This window comes from Ambystoma mexicanum, chromosome 5p (genome assembly GCF_040938575.1).
Source record: "Ambystoma mexicanum isolate Mex_15411 chromosome 5p, UKY_AmexF1_1, whole genome shotgun sequence".
Lineage (NCBI taxonomy): Eukaryota > Metazoa > Chordata > Amphibia > Caudata > Ambystomatidae > Ambystoma > Ambystoma mexicanum.
The window spans coordinates 1,048,417,123-1,048,434,104 of record NC_090930.1 but is presented as its reverse complement, the minus strand read 5'-3'; positions in this window follow the sequence as shown (position 1 = coordinate 1,048,434,104).

Here is a 16,982-nt window from a genome sequence, read left to right as displayed (position 1 = left end):
TTGATCATTGCCAATAAACTCACTTGGGGTGCATGGTAAATGGTCTCCTTCATAATTACGTACACTGACACCTTCTCACAGAAATGCACAGAAATCAACTATAGTGACAGAGCCTTGTGCTCATTACATACAATAATTCATTTGGCAGGAAACACCTCACCCGGGGTGGTCCAATGTAAAATGCCAACTTTTTTTATCCCAAGACATCTTACATACATGTTGATTGTTTCATGTAGGATCCGTGCATAGCATACCCTCTACACTAACTGAGTTAGACTCTTCAGTTGACTGACGTACATATTTCACAATTGTCGTTCCATCAATTTGAAGTATTGAAATGAAAAACATTTCCTGTAGGCATGCAAAATGCTGTACGCCCTTTGCAAATAATATAGTATTTCAAACATGTACAACAAACAACATTACTCTTAATTTAACCCAGTACTTCCAACTATGCAACCCTTTTCTCCTTCCTCAGCAGAATTCCTCCAAATCAAAATCTCACTCTGCCAACCAAACAGACATAAGATCAAAAAAAGACAGAATAATAGAAACCAGAAAATTTTGCAGAGAAAAACATGGAGGCTCTGCCTTTTCTACTATGTTGGCCACGAACTGGAATGCGCTACCAAGTGAAAAGTTCACCCGACAGGACCACCTGAAATTTAGCAAAAGTCTAACAACCGGGCTCTTCAATGCGTAATATACAGAACGTTAAACCTACACCCATCAAGCAATGGAAAAGACGTGTCTCAATAGATCACTTTCATGCGCAGACACAAACTAAGTGAACACCAGACCTGCTCCTGACCATCCACCTAGAAAACAATGCATGACACTCAGGAAACTATAATGTCCAAAAGACACAATATCCAGGCACTGCCAAAAGCATAAGAGAATTATCAGGACTATCAGGCTGATCGGTAATATTGGCAGACTTATCAGTAATATCTTCCTCTTCACTTAAATAATGGAGATCCTCTGATTCCCCCTCCTCCTCACCTGAGGTTGTTCAATAATCCAACTTCTTCCTTCGGGTGTGTCGAGCGTTGGGCTTCTTTTTCTTGAGCAGATAGGGTCTGCCTCGAAAGGAAGCCACCGTGACTCTAGATCCAGAAATCCACAGTGTCTCCCCTCCGTGACAGCCAGTAATGTTGCAAGGGGAAAAAGCCTTTGGGCATAAAAAAACCCTCGGTTCGTTGGATAGAACTGAAGAATGCCGGACTAGCAGATGATGACTTGACTGTGATGGCAGGAGCCAGATTCCAACACGGCTGAAGTATGTAGACCATGCGATGAAAAAAAATGCCAAGTATGGAGGGTGGATGGCCAACTGGAGGGAAAGGCACTGAAAACGTTCCCCTGGAGAAAGCAGGTGGGGGAAAACAGCATATGTAATCCAAAAATAGAAAGGCAGCAGGAGTGAACCAGGAGGAAGGGTAACAGGAGAAGAGAAAGGAGAAAAAGAGCACTGGCAACAGCGAGAGGAGGCTGATGGGAAGCAAGAGAGGATGCGAAGCCAGGAGCGGGGTGGGAGAGCGAAAACTGGAGTGGGCGGAAAAAATAAACTCCGCCAGGAAAGCAAAACACGGAGCGCAAGCAACGAGGAAAGAACAGTTGCAATGCGTCGAGCCGCTGAGTGCGAAATGGTAAATATACTCGGCGGCGGCCATGTTGGGAAAAACTAGACCGTTAACCACGTTGACAAGGAAACATGGCGGCACAGTCTAATGGCGTCCATGTTTCCACCTCCTCCACACACGCCAGTCGCCCGCGGTTGCGACAAGAATGCTTTCCCTACCTTCTAGATTATGTAAAGCTTAACACTGAACATATTCACACATCAACCAGTAAAGCCAAACACCTCTAAATATAATGCAACTGACAGCAAGATCAATAATTTGGAACCACTACGAAAAACCCAAGAACACTCACTGCCTTTTGACAAATCCTTAACTTCCCTCACCTTACTCATTATACGCAAATGCAAAACAGCCACTCACACACACTTTTTTTTTCAAACCTCTCCCTAAACTTTCAACATCACAAACTTACACCCATGCTATAAACGCGAGCTGCAACTTCAGACACAAAGCCTTCAATGCCTCTCACACTTCTCACCTAGAAAGCTCATACGCATGCAGAACTCAAGGTGCGTCCAATCTGCAACCTCAACACAAGGCACTGCAATCTTGTCTTTTTCTGTCCTCCCAGCTACTCCAACCCACCAACTCTCTTCCAGATCCTCCATGCAAATGGCTGCAGACAGTGCGCATACACTGAATGCACTAGTAAAACTACGTCCTTGCCTAGGGCAGCACAAGTGGAGGGTAGCTGCAGCCCTGCCTGCATTGCTGTGTACTCAGCCTGTGCCTCTTTCTCTAAGGCCAGTGGCCCCGTGCTCTGGCTGGCCAATGACAGCATGTGGGGCAACATTTCTTCTTAAGGAGCAAATAGTCGTGCCCCTGCAGCAAGACTCCTAATGCCACGCATACTCCTCACATGGGCCACACATACAGCTCCACCCATTATCTCACTTGGTATAGGCAACTGGGAATATAGTGAATATTGTGTTTCGAGTACTCGTGTCATAAACCATCCTCCCAAGAGCAAAAACCACCACCCAAATCCGGCCATGGACGTAGGACATGGGAGGAATGGGGGGACAAATCCCTCCCACAATCTTAAGTGGTGGGGATACAATGGCATTTATCCCCCCCCAGTTTGTGTGTCCTGGAGTCTGCTCTGCAGGCAGCATGTGGCATGTGCACTGATGCGTGCAGACTTCAGACTCTGAAGTGACTCTGAAGTTTGCACGCAGCAGGCGCGAGCCGGGTGGAATCCTTCCATTCTTGTACAGTTTACAGTTACAACAGTGGGGGAGTAGGAGTAGAGGTAAAACGACGCAGGACCACGAGCAAGAGTTGTTGACAACCAGTGGAGTAACTTTGCTGAAAATGTTGGGGGGGACATGACATCTGAAGAAAAGGTGCCCCAGCCAAATGAATGGGGACACAATGGTGTGCCATGAAAGTTGGGGGGGGGCAAACACTATTACAAAATTACGTCCATGTTGACAACAGCTCTTGCTCATGTACTCCAGGCTCCTCTCCTCCCCCACCCCGGGGGAATACGGCACGGGCCAGACAAGCCCTGCCTGGAGTGCGCAGTGCACTGCTGCGCAACCTGCCAGCCTCCTCCTCCTCACCTTCCAGAAGCCACTAGAGCAGCAGGAAGCGACGTGTGCTGCTATGCTTCTAAGAGTTAGGTGAGACTATTACTGCTCCATGCCTCCTGCTGCGAGCCGACCCAGCATCTTGGGTGTGCAGCAATATTGGAATCACTTCTGGGGAAGGCCAAGCTTTTACATTGAGTGCCGCGGATTACATGCTGCTTTGCAGGTTAGGTTTTAGGTGGTGACTGCACGTTCTACGATAGTGGAGGGGCAAAGTCTCAGCCCTCCTCCCCTTTTCAGTGCCTGCCCTGTCAGCAGCCGCCGGGGATTCCCTCTGAGGCTGGGGAGGGCACAGCTGGGAAGGAAAGGTGAGAAGGTGGCAGCCGCCGTGGGTGGGCCTGGTCCTAAAATAGCGCCCGGAGGGGGCGAGTGGGGGTGGGGGCTTGACATGGCAGAGTGGTATGTGCACCTCAGAGCTGGGAGAGCAACAGCTGCTCACCTCGGGCCAGGACCGTAGCTCCTGGAAGTCCCTGTGCATTGATATTGACTTCCCACCTGCTGGCGACTCGAACCAGAACACTGATGGTGAGCACCCACTGTTGCAGTGCACTGCCCTACCATGCGGGTGCTGGCTTGCTTTGATCTATTATCTGAATAAGCTGTTGGACCATTCTCAAGGCAACAAAAAGCGCCCAGTTCGGCAGTGATCGGCCTTTGGATTGCTAATCACAGCGATCTTGGTAGGTAATGCAAACTATGGCTGGGTTTGCGTGTGTTCCTGTGCAAGGAGGTGGGCCTAGAGACTGCTGGGGCTTGGATAGCAGCTGGCATGGGCACACTTAAAGCCCTTGTTAGACATCACACGGCAGCAGTAGCAAGCATTGTGACACATCACATGGAGATGCAGCGACTTGTGTGCAGGGTTCAGTGACACATTGCACCGACCAGCAGCTGCAGGCTTGATGGCAAAGCACACATTGCAGCAGGAGCACGCATGCAGAAGGAGAGTGGCACATCACATGCTGCAGTGCTTACAGGCATACAGCGTGTAGGCACAGACCACCAGAACAGATACAGAAGGTGTAGATACACATCACACACAGCAGCAGTAGGGGCATAGTGATGCAACCCACGTGGCAGTGGAAAAAGGCCCATAATGTAGAGTGACTCCCTACACTCCCCCCCCGCATAATTCATTGGTCTGAAGCTGGGAGCAGGGTCTTGCATGCAGCAGTTAATCATCACCTCTGTTGCTCAGTGGAAGCATTTTCTGTTTCATAAAGTTGGTCATTTCCTGCTATCTTAATTCACTGCTGTTTCCATCCTTGCATTTGACATTCCGCCTTGTTCCATCCAATATTTTACTGCATTGGCTTTTGAAGATATGCATTCTCTCTTGTGACCATTTGTTCTCTAAAAGGGATACAGGCTTATTTTACCTAATATGTTTCTATGATACCTTTTTGTAAGTATTGTACAGAAACTTCAAATAAATGACCGACTGCAGTGGTGGGGTGGGAGATTCCCTGCAGGATGGGTCTCCAAAAGAAACAGAAAATTGACTAATTATATATTGCACCCTTTGTCGGGTTAAACAATGAAAGTTATGCAAATAATTTCTACCCATTATTCCGATTCACCACCAGAGTTGTAGTATGGCAGAGTGGTAATGTGGCGTTAATGGCAGTGGTATGTTGTTACTGCTGCCATACACCCATTGTTGCTGCCCCACTGTACTTGTAATGAGGCCCATAATTCTTTAATTTCACTCAATGGACATTGTTCCTGGAATAAATGTCTTTTCCTGCTCCAACCACTAATGTCAATGTGGAGCTCTCTCTTTCGTTTAACAAGGGATGCATAGAAATAGTCCCTCCCACCAGCAGTACACTCTCATGACACAAATTATCACACTGTCAGGAGGTATTCACTCCCTTTCTCCCAGCATCATTAATTCCGGAGTTTACCACAGTGTAGGATCTCTTCACCACCAGTTGTGCACTATGTTATTAGCCAAACCTCGATAGCCAAAAGTAGGAAGCACAAGTTCAAATACTACAAAAATGGTGCAGATTGTGTGCCCTGCCTAGTACAGGTATAACTGCCTTTATGTATTTATTTGTATTAATTTTATTTATAGAGCGCACCAGGCCCGAGGGTGTCGAGGTGTTAGCCATTTTTAAAAGGCAAGAAGATCTCGGTGAGTAAAATGCTACTCTCCACACAAAGAACATTTGCATCTCTCTTGAGTAAATTATTACATCACAGTCAATTGAATGGGAATTTCCAGGATTATGTTAGAAGAAAAGCAAGGACGTGGTTTTGAAGAAGCCTTGAATACAAGAAGGGTACACATGTTTTTGTGCAGTGGAAAGTAATGTGGCTTTGTGGTAAGAAAGTCCCAATGATTCTGTTTTGTTAGTTGTCATATATTTCCTCTGTAACACTGAAGAGAACAAATCGTCCAAGATCAGATTCAAACTACAATTGCCATCTAACAATACTGTTTTTGAAAATATATATAGCATATGCCTAATAACAAAACATACCAGCAACCATTTTCTTCAAAGTACTCTGGGCTGCTTCACTGACTCCCCATCACCATCACTGTGCTGCCAGAAATGAAACTCAGCCACAGAAATGCAATATGTTCTGTAATGTAAACTTCAAAGTAAGGTAAGGTGCCAGGGTTCCTACCAACTCAACAAAACAAGGCTCAAGGATAATGCCTCTGAAGGTCTCCATATACTTAGAGGAAGAGCTAGGTAGGGTGCTCAAAAGACCAAAAAAGAGCAGTAATTTGCATACTGCTTGAAAGGGTTCTTCAGCCTGTTACTTAGTGTTCCAAATTTCAAGACAGATCAGATCTGTACCATACCAATACAAATGTCCTCACACATTTTCTTCTGTCGGAAAGCCAGAAGATATGTTTATGAAAGTCTTTCCTATGCAAGAAGGGTGTCCATTCCACTCTTGGGTCTTTGGTGGAGCAATTTGTTGGAGCCCAGGACCTCCTCTTTGGGCTGCGAGTTTCCCTAGGTCCTAGATGAACAGATTGATGTTTTGGAGGTCCACCAGACTGCTGCCTCCCAGGTCCTTTCCTCAAAGTCCTCTCCTAGCAGAGTTCCTCCCAGGTCCTTTCCTCAAAGTCTTCTGCTTGCAGAGTCCCTCCCAGGTCCTTTCCTCAAAGTCCTCTCCTAGCAGAGTGGTGCCCCCTTCCCACCAGACACGGCCCAGGGCCACCGCTTGTGAGATGATTTGCAGCACTTTGTTGGGGGTGGATGTAGAAGCATAGTGCTTCTTTTGCCAGATGGGGAATACAGTGAATGCTAGATGGCCTGAAGCGCACTGGTGGGATTCGGCAGAGAAGCATTACCTACTCTCGTCTCTGGTGCTCTTCCTGGGGGCCTTCTCCCTCCTGTCTGAGCCTATTCTGGCCTCCCTGCTCCCTGGCGTAGCGTTACCATCTCATCTTTCCACCAACCTGTATGAACTCCTCTGGAATAATGTGGTTCTCTGAATTCTCTCACTGCATGCTAAATAGGTTGATGTAGCCCTACAGAGAAGCGGCAGCCAAGACTATTTTGCTCCTTAAAAACAGGCAAATACTCCAAATAAAACAAAATATAGGAACAAAACAATGGACACAGACGATACAGCCCTCTGCTTCCTGATACAAAAGCTCCACAGAACTTGTTGGGTCAAGGGGACCAGCAGAGGGATGTAACTGGGAGGAGATCTAACATCAATACTTTTAATGTGCATGAAATACTAGATGCAAGTAAGTGTTGTTTGCAAAAATGCCCCCTTTTTTTGAGTTAAAACAATTTTGCTCCAAATATCAAAAATAGGGAGTAAAACACTTCAACTTTCAAATCTTATTGGAAACCCTGGGGAAATTATCTCCCTTTCCCTTTCCTGCCAGAGATGGCCTAGCTATATCCCCCTCACTAGCAGCCCAATGTATCCTGCTAGTTTCAGATGGTGTTTCTGTCTTTTTTCTATCCCCAAAGGAATTTGTTTCACCGGCCGGCACACTGTCTATACCTACAGGTCTTTTATGTGCTGGGCTCATCAAAACCATATACAGAACATGTTTCAAAATGTAGAATCTGTGGAGCCCTTGACGTTTGACATTAGGTTTGAAGGTGTTGTTCATGGCGATTGTGTAATTTAAAACATCTTTTAGATCAAAACATCTTGGATTGTAATTGATTAAATTTAAATTGTGAATAATAAAAAAATGTAATTGTATAGTATTTGAAATATTTTCTGTATGGTGATTTGACGAGCCCTGTACATAAAAGACCTGTAGGTATACCCAGTAAGCCTGGGGGGGGGGCACATTTCTTTGGTGGTAGATATAGTAGTCCAGCGACATTGCACCACAGGTAATAAAGCACCCTTGTGTAATTAGTCTCTCTATTTTATGCCACAACTCTTTCTTGCATCCAGGGATGAGCTCAATTCCACTTCCCTGAAACTCAGTCTGCTTTCAAATGGCCTCTGGCCTTGCAACCTGTTACATCGTGTCCCCTCCGTTCCTTGGGTGGTGCTTGGAAACATGTCTTTCACCTGTCTGATGTGCTCAGGGTCATGGGGTCTGTAGTGGGGCTAGCCTGAGGTCATATCAATGGCTGACACCATTTTGGATTCCTTCCAGATCCTGGACATATATACACATGTTCTCTTGCTCTCCCCTGAAAGTTCCTCTGAGGCTGTCTGCTGTAAATACTGCCCCCCCCCCTGTAATCCTATTTTGTTTAATTAAATCCAGAAAATGCTCTGGTAAGCCACAGAGGTGTTCTTTTATATTTAGAGTGCTATCGTCATATACAAGTTTACACATTGCGGCAGAACCTGATAAAGTGGTAATAAAAAAAACACAGAGCCTCTTTGAGAAATGTGCAGGTCATTTTATCCACAAAGGTGACCTGCACATTTCTTGGGGTCTGTGCGGCAACCCCCTTGCAGATGTTAGTACTGGCAACGTGCTCCTGACACTTATGTCAAGCTCCAACATGGGGCTGGGAGCACATTGTGAAACGTAAATAACAAGTAAAAGCATTTCTATCCCTGTTTGGGGGATAGAAATGAAAGTGTGACAGCAGCAGCCCAAACCACTGCTGTCACCCTTGAAGAAATATGCATGACAGTGTCACAAATAACCCTGTCATGCTTTACGCATGTCCCGAATCTGTTCCCAATAGGTGCAGGGGTACGCGCCCAATTTCTGCACATTTCAAAGTGCACCCAGTTTGTGAATTTGGGAATGCGCATTGAAATATGCAGAATGGCCCCATATTTGCACAAAGGGAGTCAAAAAAGGGCAGTTGACTGTGTGCATCTCTGATGCACACTTCATCACATGCCCTTTGAGAATAGGGCACAATGTTTTTGGCACAGGTGATGATGTTTGCGCATCTAATCGCTTGCACTAAAAAATATGTCGACAATCTGCCCCATTCAATCCGCCACGACGTTTGCTTGAGTAGGAGAACAGTGCTGGTTTTGTTATACCGTTGTGTGAGAGATGCGTGTTTGTTTTCTTTCTTTAATCCCTTCTTTACTCAAATTAAAGTATTCGCAGGGACCCACTGAACTGTGCAAGGCCCGTGCACTGTAACAAAGAATTCATCCAGCAACACACGCAACAATACCATATTCCCTATTATCACAATGTTGCAAATTCGTTCCATTAATGGGAACAGGTTATTATCACGTGTCAATCAACCAAATAAAATGTTTTCAGAAAATGTCCATACCTCAGGGGTAATCAGAGGCTGAAGTCGAGCCTTTGAAAGAAGGGCCTGATGCAGAGCACCCTAAACCTGATAGTTTTGAATGGGTCTTTCTATAGCAGGGAGGAAAGCACATGACTGAAGGTAATCTGGAATGTAGTAACCCAAGAAGTGCCTTCCCTGATGGTACTGATTGCTTTTGTTTGTTAGGTTAGGGATGGACTTTGAATTTGTATTTTAGTCATTTGTAAAGGTGCACACAACAACTAAATCGAATCATCCTGGCGCAGATGGAACAACAAAAAAAAATGAAGAAAATTCAGTTATATAACAGTGATATCATTGAATTACAGAAAGGAAGTAGAGCTTTTATTTAAAAAGATGGTTCTTTAAACGTGCTCGAAAGGCCAAGAGGGAATTGGCCCTCCTTAGAAGCGGAAGACTATTCCACAATCTGGGCCCAGCAAATGAAAATCTGCAATCTCCTCTTGAAACACAGTTTGTCCTTGGAATAGTGAGCAGAAGTTTATTTTCTGACCTTAGGGCCCGGGCAGGATGGTACAGGCTCAGTTTGTTCATTAAATAGCTTGGTGCCAGGCTGTCAATCCATTTATACACCAAACAACAATCTTGAATTTAATGCAGTCCTCTAACTCTAACCAATGAAGGGGGTGGAGGAGGCCAGAGGTTGAGGTGTTTTTAGGTGCGCCAAATACCAATCTAACCTCTGCATTTGGTGCCTTTTGTAGGCGATGGATCTGTTTGGCCGTGATTCCAACAAAGAGTCCACTACAGTAGTCTAATTTTGAAGTGACTAGGGCTCCCACATCCAGAGCACGGTCAGTCTCAGGTACATAAAGGAGTGCTTGCCGCAGCAAGCGGATGTTATAAAAAGCTGATTGTACTTTAGCTGAGACTTGGCGGTCACAGCCCAGGTTGCTCTGCCAGATACATCCTAGATTTTTTTACCCTAGAGGCATATTTAAGTCTGGACCCCAGAAACAGGGGTGAGGGCGGCATTCTATCCCCCTGCAATAGATGTTTAGGGTTGGACAAATTTACCTCTGTTTTCTTGGGGTTGAGCTTTAACCAATTTTGTGCCATCCTGACCCCTATCTATTCCAGACACATGCCTATCTTGGCTATGGCATTATCCACATTTTCAAGTCTGATGTACAACTGCATATCATCAGCATACGAGTGGAACCTTAGGTGATATTTCTCTAGAATGTCCATTAATGTATGGAGATAAATATTGAATTGAAGGGGATAAAATGCTGAGCCCTGTGGTACACCACAGCATTGTGAGAGGATTTCAGAAATGAATCCTCCCACCTGTACACATGATTTACGCCCTGTTAGGAATGAAGCAAACCAGTCCAGGACCCCTGCGTCCACATTCGCTATATTTTTTATGCAGTCTAACAGAATGCCATGATCCACTGTATCAAATGCAGCAGGGAATGTTTACCTACATCCCCTGCCTGCAACAACTCGTCCTATACCCCCACCAATGCTGTCTTCATCCCAAATTTGGGACAGAAGCCACATTGTAAAGGATGAAGAAGACCTGTGGCTTCGACATGATTCTGAAGCTGGCTTGTGGCTACCTTTTCCAAGATGTTTCCAGGCCGCAATGGGGCAGTAGTTCTGATAGTCCGCAGGGCCTGGAACCACCCCTTGCATTAGTGATGCATTAATAAATCTCGTTATAAAGGGAGTTAACTCTGACGATAGTCGCTTGGCTACAAGTGCAGGAATTGGTAAGAGTGAGTTATTCGTAGGTTTAAGTTGCGATGGAGATTAAACATATCCTCCTCCAAAACCTTCTTAACACTAAACTCGGCAGTCCCAACAGTTACTTCTTTCGTTATCGTAGTGGTCTTGTTGGTAACACTAATGACATCCAGAGGGGCCGTGCTACCTGTCTCCCTGTGTAACCTGATATTATTCTGAATGTTCAAGATTTTTTCCCTAAAGAAAATATTCAGCCTGTTAACCTGGTCTGCGGATGAGTCTTCACTGAGGTATTTGTAGGGTTAACAAAGTTGGCAATTGTTCTGAATAACTCTTGAGGATTGTTAGCTGCAGTTGTAATTTATTTAGCTAAAAATTAGATTTAGCTCTGAAAATAGCCTTTTTGTAATTAGTGAGAGCTATTTTTGCTAACAAGGCACCTTCATGCAGTTTTGAGAGGTAGCACCTGTTTTCAGACTATTTGAATTCTTTTTTTTAGCTCAGAGAGCTGTGTTGTATACCAGGCCTTAGACAGTCTCCTAGAGATGCGTGTTCTCAGGGAAGCATATTTAGTACAAATAGTACTCATTATTTGAGTCCATTGTTCGAAGAAGTCACATCCTTTGAAGAGTAGGTTCGGAAACCTTCTATGTGGGTCAAGGACACACAACTTTACATTATAATTTAGGTAGCCAGAAGGATGAGGACCTATTAAAATAGAATATGGAACTTTTCATTGGCCCCCTTGTTTGAAGATTATTTTATGAGAATAGGGTATCTCACGGAGAGTCACGGAATTATGACAACATGGTTAAAGCTTTATTATTTGATCCGGAACACAAAATCACATGGGAAGCCCAGAAGAAACCATCACTTTGAATTGACCCCTCCTGAACTTTGATTTCTTTAGAGCCTCCTGTATTAGGTGTAGTTTTCGATCCACCCCTAACCAGTTGAAACCCTGAATAAAACGAATAGTCAGGATCACACAATTTCGGAGTCTGACGTGTCATTGCTCGCCCCGTCATAGTGTTTGTGATCTGCAGCAATGTTGTACTCTGGCAACAAAGTCTTTCTCAACACATCAGCCATTTCTGTTGGGGTGCTTTGTGGCTTTAATGGGCGAAAAGGCTAAAAACATTAATGTATCTCAAATGTTGGCAAGCATTGTAAGAGGGTAAAGCTAGTAGAAGATAATACGCATATCGTGCCAACACAGAACAGAATTTCCTGGGAATGTTAGGTAATTTAAACACGTTTTCAATAACTGGCAAAACAAGGCAAGGGACTTGGTATACCCCTATGGGAGCCTTGAGCATGTGTACTGTAATATTGTAACCTATGGCATGAGAAAGGCGAACAGATAGGCAATCTGGGTGCACTGGAATGGAAAGAAAGCCGAGCAGAGACCCATGTCACAGATAGTATAATAATTTTACAAGGTCTCACTGGACGCTTAAAAGTCTTTATTTTCAAACAACTTAAGATGTGATTTACGATGTGCATTTTGTTCAAACTCACATAGGCAGATGTGTTCTGTGAAGGCATCATGAATGTGACACAGACAACAGATTAAAGTTTGTCCCACAAACTTTTATTAACTAAAAAAGGTAGGATGGAATAAGGCCTATCTTGCCCTATGCTAAGGTGGGATTTCCTTACCTAAAGAAAACTAAGGATAGTCTGTGTCAGGAAGTCCAAAGCAAATGTCTGTCTGTGTCTAAAACCTATACCTGCCCTGTGAGAAACCAGAGGGTCCCTTACCCGCTAGTCCCCGGGGAGCTCTCTCTCAGGTGGCAGGGGCACCGCCATCGCCCTTTGACCAAGCCCATGGGGGGGACCAGTGTGGGAGGATCACCTGGGTGAGGGGTCTTTGGGGAGTGGGGGTGAGGTAGCCGATGGTGAGACGTGGTATTCCCCCCTCTTTTGTTCATCTAACCCCCCTTTTCACACAAACACTGGGTCGAGGAAGAGGTTGACCGAAAGTAACCAGACTAACTCTCACACATCGTACTGAACATGTCCCGTTAATCGGGTCAGGCAAAGTCAGTGGCCCTCATTACGACCCTGGCGGAAATCGAAAAACGATGGCGGAAATGCAATACCGCCATCGAATAGCGCTCGGTGCGATTATGACCCGTCACCGTAAAGTACGATGCCATTAGCGACACCGTAGTGAACGCCAACGCTAACTGCACCAAGTACGCACGCGTGCGCCATGCCAAACCGTAATTAGCACCATGGCGCAAGGGTACGCGAATTCCGACCCTAGCGGACATGCACTTAACGCCATCAAGCACGGCGGAAAGTACCATTCCGCCATGGTGAGAAGTACGGCATCGCGAATCAACCGTAAACGGCCCCACTGAGTGCCTGTACACCGCTCCCTGGCCACATAGTACAACTCCCCGTAGGTGCAACAAAGTCACAATGCAACCAGTGAAATGTACAAGTCACCCATGCATGCCAACGAACAAAAGAATCACAAGAGGGGCCAATGGGAGCTGCAGGGCACAGATGGCACGAATACAGAAGCTATACCAATGGACATGACCTCAGTCTCCCACCAAGAAACGCACGCAAACACAGGCACCTGTGACCAGCAATATTCCGATAATCACATCATTCCACCAATCCACCTGGCTGACCGCCATCTGTTACACAAAACCTAATCCCCCGCCCCTGAGCATGACATCATTCAAACAGTCATATTGGCAGCCCTCACCCCTGACCTCACTGGGCTTCGTAGGCAAACGCGCCCAGCACAGTACCACGCAACTATACTCCGAAGCTGGAACCCAATGCAGATCTCCTCACAATACATCGCTCCCCAAATAGGAATATGCCACATCACTTGCAAAGAAGAACGCCACACGGCCCATATCAGAATAGAAATTTAATGCACAACAAATTCACCAAGCCCATACAGCCATTAGGCCATGAACTCCAAAACACATTTCACCATTGTGGGCTGCATCCGCAATAAATGACCAGCTACTTCTTGTGTGACGCCCTGTTCCTTCATGGTACACAGGGGCTACATTCTCGTACGAAAAGGCAACATGGAAGCGCCTAGAACCGCAGGGCCGTCCCAATAGGGAGGCACTAGTCCAGCTGAAAGGCCGAAATGTTGCTCCGAGCCACTAGTACTGCGTAAGGGCATGTGGCCCATTGGCGATCGTCCCATAAGATCGTAATGCTGCTCCACTGATTAACACGAAGCAGCAGGTGTCGGGAGTAAAACCCATCTGCAGGAGTGGCATACAGATGGCAGTGGCAAAAGGGGAGGAGATACCTGTCAACCAAAAGAAAAGAAAAAGAATAGAATGGCCATCAGAACTACATTCGAACAACTCACTTCAATGATCACACTAGATCCACAGCCATATGCATGCTAGCCCACTCCAAAGGATCATCACCACCCTAAAACCACTTGCGACTCATAACTATCCATATCGAGGTGAAAACACCATCACAAACGAGTGTACCTGTGCATGCGTCTGTGAAAACAGAATCCATCAGATGGGATTGGTAACGTGCATGGACACAAGTGTCTGAAGGCGCATCGAGACAGGGAGGGCTCAACAAGGCCAGATAGACGATGGTCCCACTATGGCAGCCCTGCATCACATAGCGCAGGGGAGGCGGACAGATTCCAAGAAGCCCTGTACATGGCAAACACTGTATCAAATCATCTGTCCATGCATCCATTCATCATTCCCTCATCCCGTAATGATAACGCCTGTTTCCATACTCACATAACATGTGAGAATTCCATTGAGTCTGTGCGTTATGCAGCCTGCAAAATCCACTGTGCCCCAGCCCGTAATTCCAGTGTTGTGAAGTAACATGTATTTGGGAACGTCCGGCCTCATCATCCACTTCGCTATTGCGCATCCCAAACTATTCATATCAATCATTGCATCCTCGCCATGGCCCCTGTCCCAAGGACACTGAACAATAGAACGTTATATTTGCAGTCAGACCTGTGGGCATCTCCTCGCCGCTAGCTGAAGACCGAAAGCGCCGCCCTTCGAATTCCTCATTTGCAACATCACGTCGAAAAGGCATCTGTGGCCGCTTGAAATCACAAATTAATCCATCTAGTGCGGCTGTGTGTGAAAATGGCAACTGCCTTCACTCACAAATGGGAGGCCCCGCCCGTCGGTGAACCTCGGTACAGTGATGCATGAGGGTCCACCGTTACTCGAGTACTACGTTCCACTGACCCTTCACAAGTCTGTTCGCGACTGCAAAGAATGCATGTGAAACAATGGGACCATAGCCGAATGAACATATCAACCAATGTTACACGGCCATCGGGTACTAATACATGATTGTAATAGCAAGATGCCATTCCTCGAATTGCAGCGTTGTGTGCGGGACGTGCTCGCCCAAAGGGGAGAGCAGCTTGCACAGGTGGAATGAATCACCACAGGTGGAGGCCATACAGCCTGAAAACACATAAATTGCACACCCAGTCTCCTCCCACAACCACACCCACTCCGAAATGCTACCGGCAGGACTCGCGATGTTGGCCCTGGGGGACCTGATAGCACTGCAAGTACTCCAACTCCAAGAAGAAGACGAACACCAACTACAACCGGCCGCACGGAGGAGACGCAGGAGGAGGAGGAGGGCAAGGCAGGGCCAGCAAGGGCTGCCAGCACAGCCACTACCACCACGCAGGCAGCCCGCAATCCCACGCCTCCGAGCACATCCGTTCAACCTCACTGATGAGCAGATCCACACCCTCTACCGTTTGGACCGGGACACCATAGCCGCCATTGTGGACATGACACAGGCTGACCTTGTCAGCATGATAGATAGCCCAACCGCCATCCTACCCCTACTGAAGGTGGTGTCTGTACTCCACTTCCTGGCCACAGGCACCTACCAGCACACAGTCGGACAGTTGCATGGCATTTCTCAGCCACTGTTCTCACGGACACTATTGCAAGTGCTCGATGCCCTCCTGCAGCACGCAGACGACTACATCTCTCTACCACGCTCGGAGCAGGAAATAACCAACACAAAAGTGGGATTCCATGCACTTGGCGGCATACCGGGTTGCATTGGTGCCATCGACTGCACCCATGTGGAATTGGTCGTCCCACATGCCATGGAGGCCCAGTACCGCAACCGAAAACAATTTCATTCACTGAATGTACAAATGGTGTGTGACTCCAACAGGATCATTACACATTGTTGTGCCCGATTCCCTGGATCAACCCATGATTCTATGGTCTTGAGGAACTCTACAATACCACGCTACATGGAGCGACACGCAGGGAACAGATCCTGGCTACTCGGTGAGTCTCATTTCATGCATGATGATGTGGGGTATGTGATGCGGCAATGACCTGGCAGGAAGGGGGGGGGGTGCGTACGTAGCAATGGCATTCCACATAATTCGTTTATCGTCCACATACAGGTGATGCCGGATATCCACTGAAGAGATGGCTCCTCACACCAGTCCGGAACCCACGGGACCAGCATGAGGAGGACTACAACCATGCCCACTCACGTACCCGTGTAGTCATTGAACAGGCATTCGGCCTACTGAAGACCCGTTTCCGGTGCCTCAGCAGGTCTGGCGGGGCACTCCTGTACCGCCATGAGAAGGTTGCAAAGATGGTGATGGCATGTGTCATGCTCCACAACATGTGCATACGTAGAAATGTGCCCATGCCCCCTGACGCAGAACTGCAAGCACCTGAAGATGGTCATGATGAGGGTGGGGATGTGGCAGCACCTCAAGGAGTCTGCGAGGCACAGGAGGGCCGTGAAATTCGTCAGCATCTCATAGATGCATGCTTCTAGCACTCACGCCTGGTGGCTGATACATGGACACGGGACTCGTGGCACTGTGTGTGTCTGGTACATGCACAATATGGACTGTACGCCTATGATGGCCTAGTACACAAAGATCATTGTCCACACATCTCATTGTTTGATCGTGCATTGTTTATGGCATATGTGATATCATGTTGAACACCCTATCGACCCGCCACCCAAGTGAGCCCAACACACCCCCTCCACCCTCCTACCTCCCCCCCGAACACCAGTGTCCAAAGATGCTCATTGTCAGTGGGCAGTCGCTATTGCAAGCCCCCTCTGCGGGTATCAGGGGCACCCCTGCCTGTGGAGCGCAGGTTCCTCCCAGATCTACGTTGGGGGCTGCCCTGGACGGAACTTGTAACGGATGATGTCTCTGCCTGCTCACGTCCATGCATGTCCCTAAGGGTTTGTGAGAGCTCAGTGAGCACACGGCGCACTGCGGCAAGTTTGGCACATACGTCTTTGGACGTCGCATGCAGTTCCCCCCT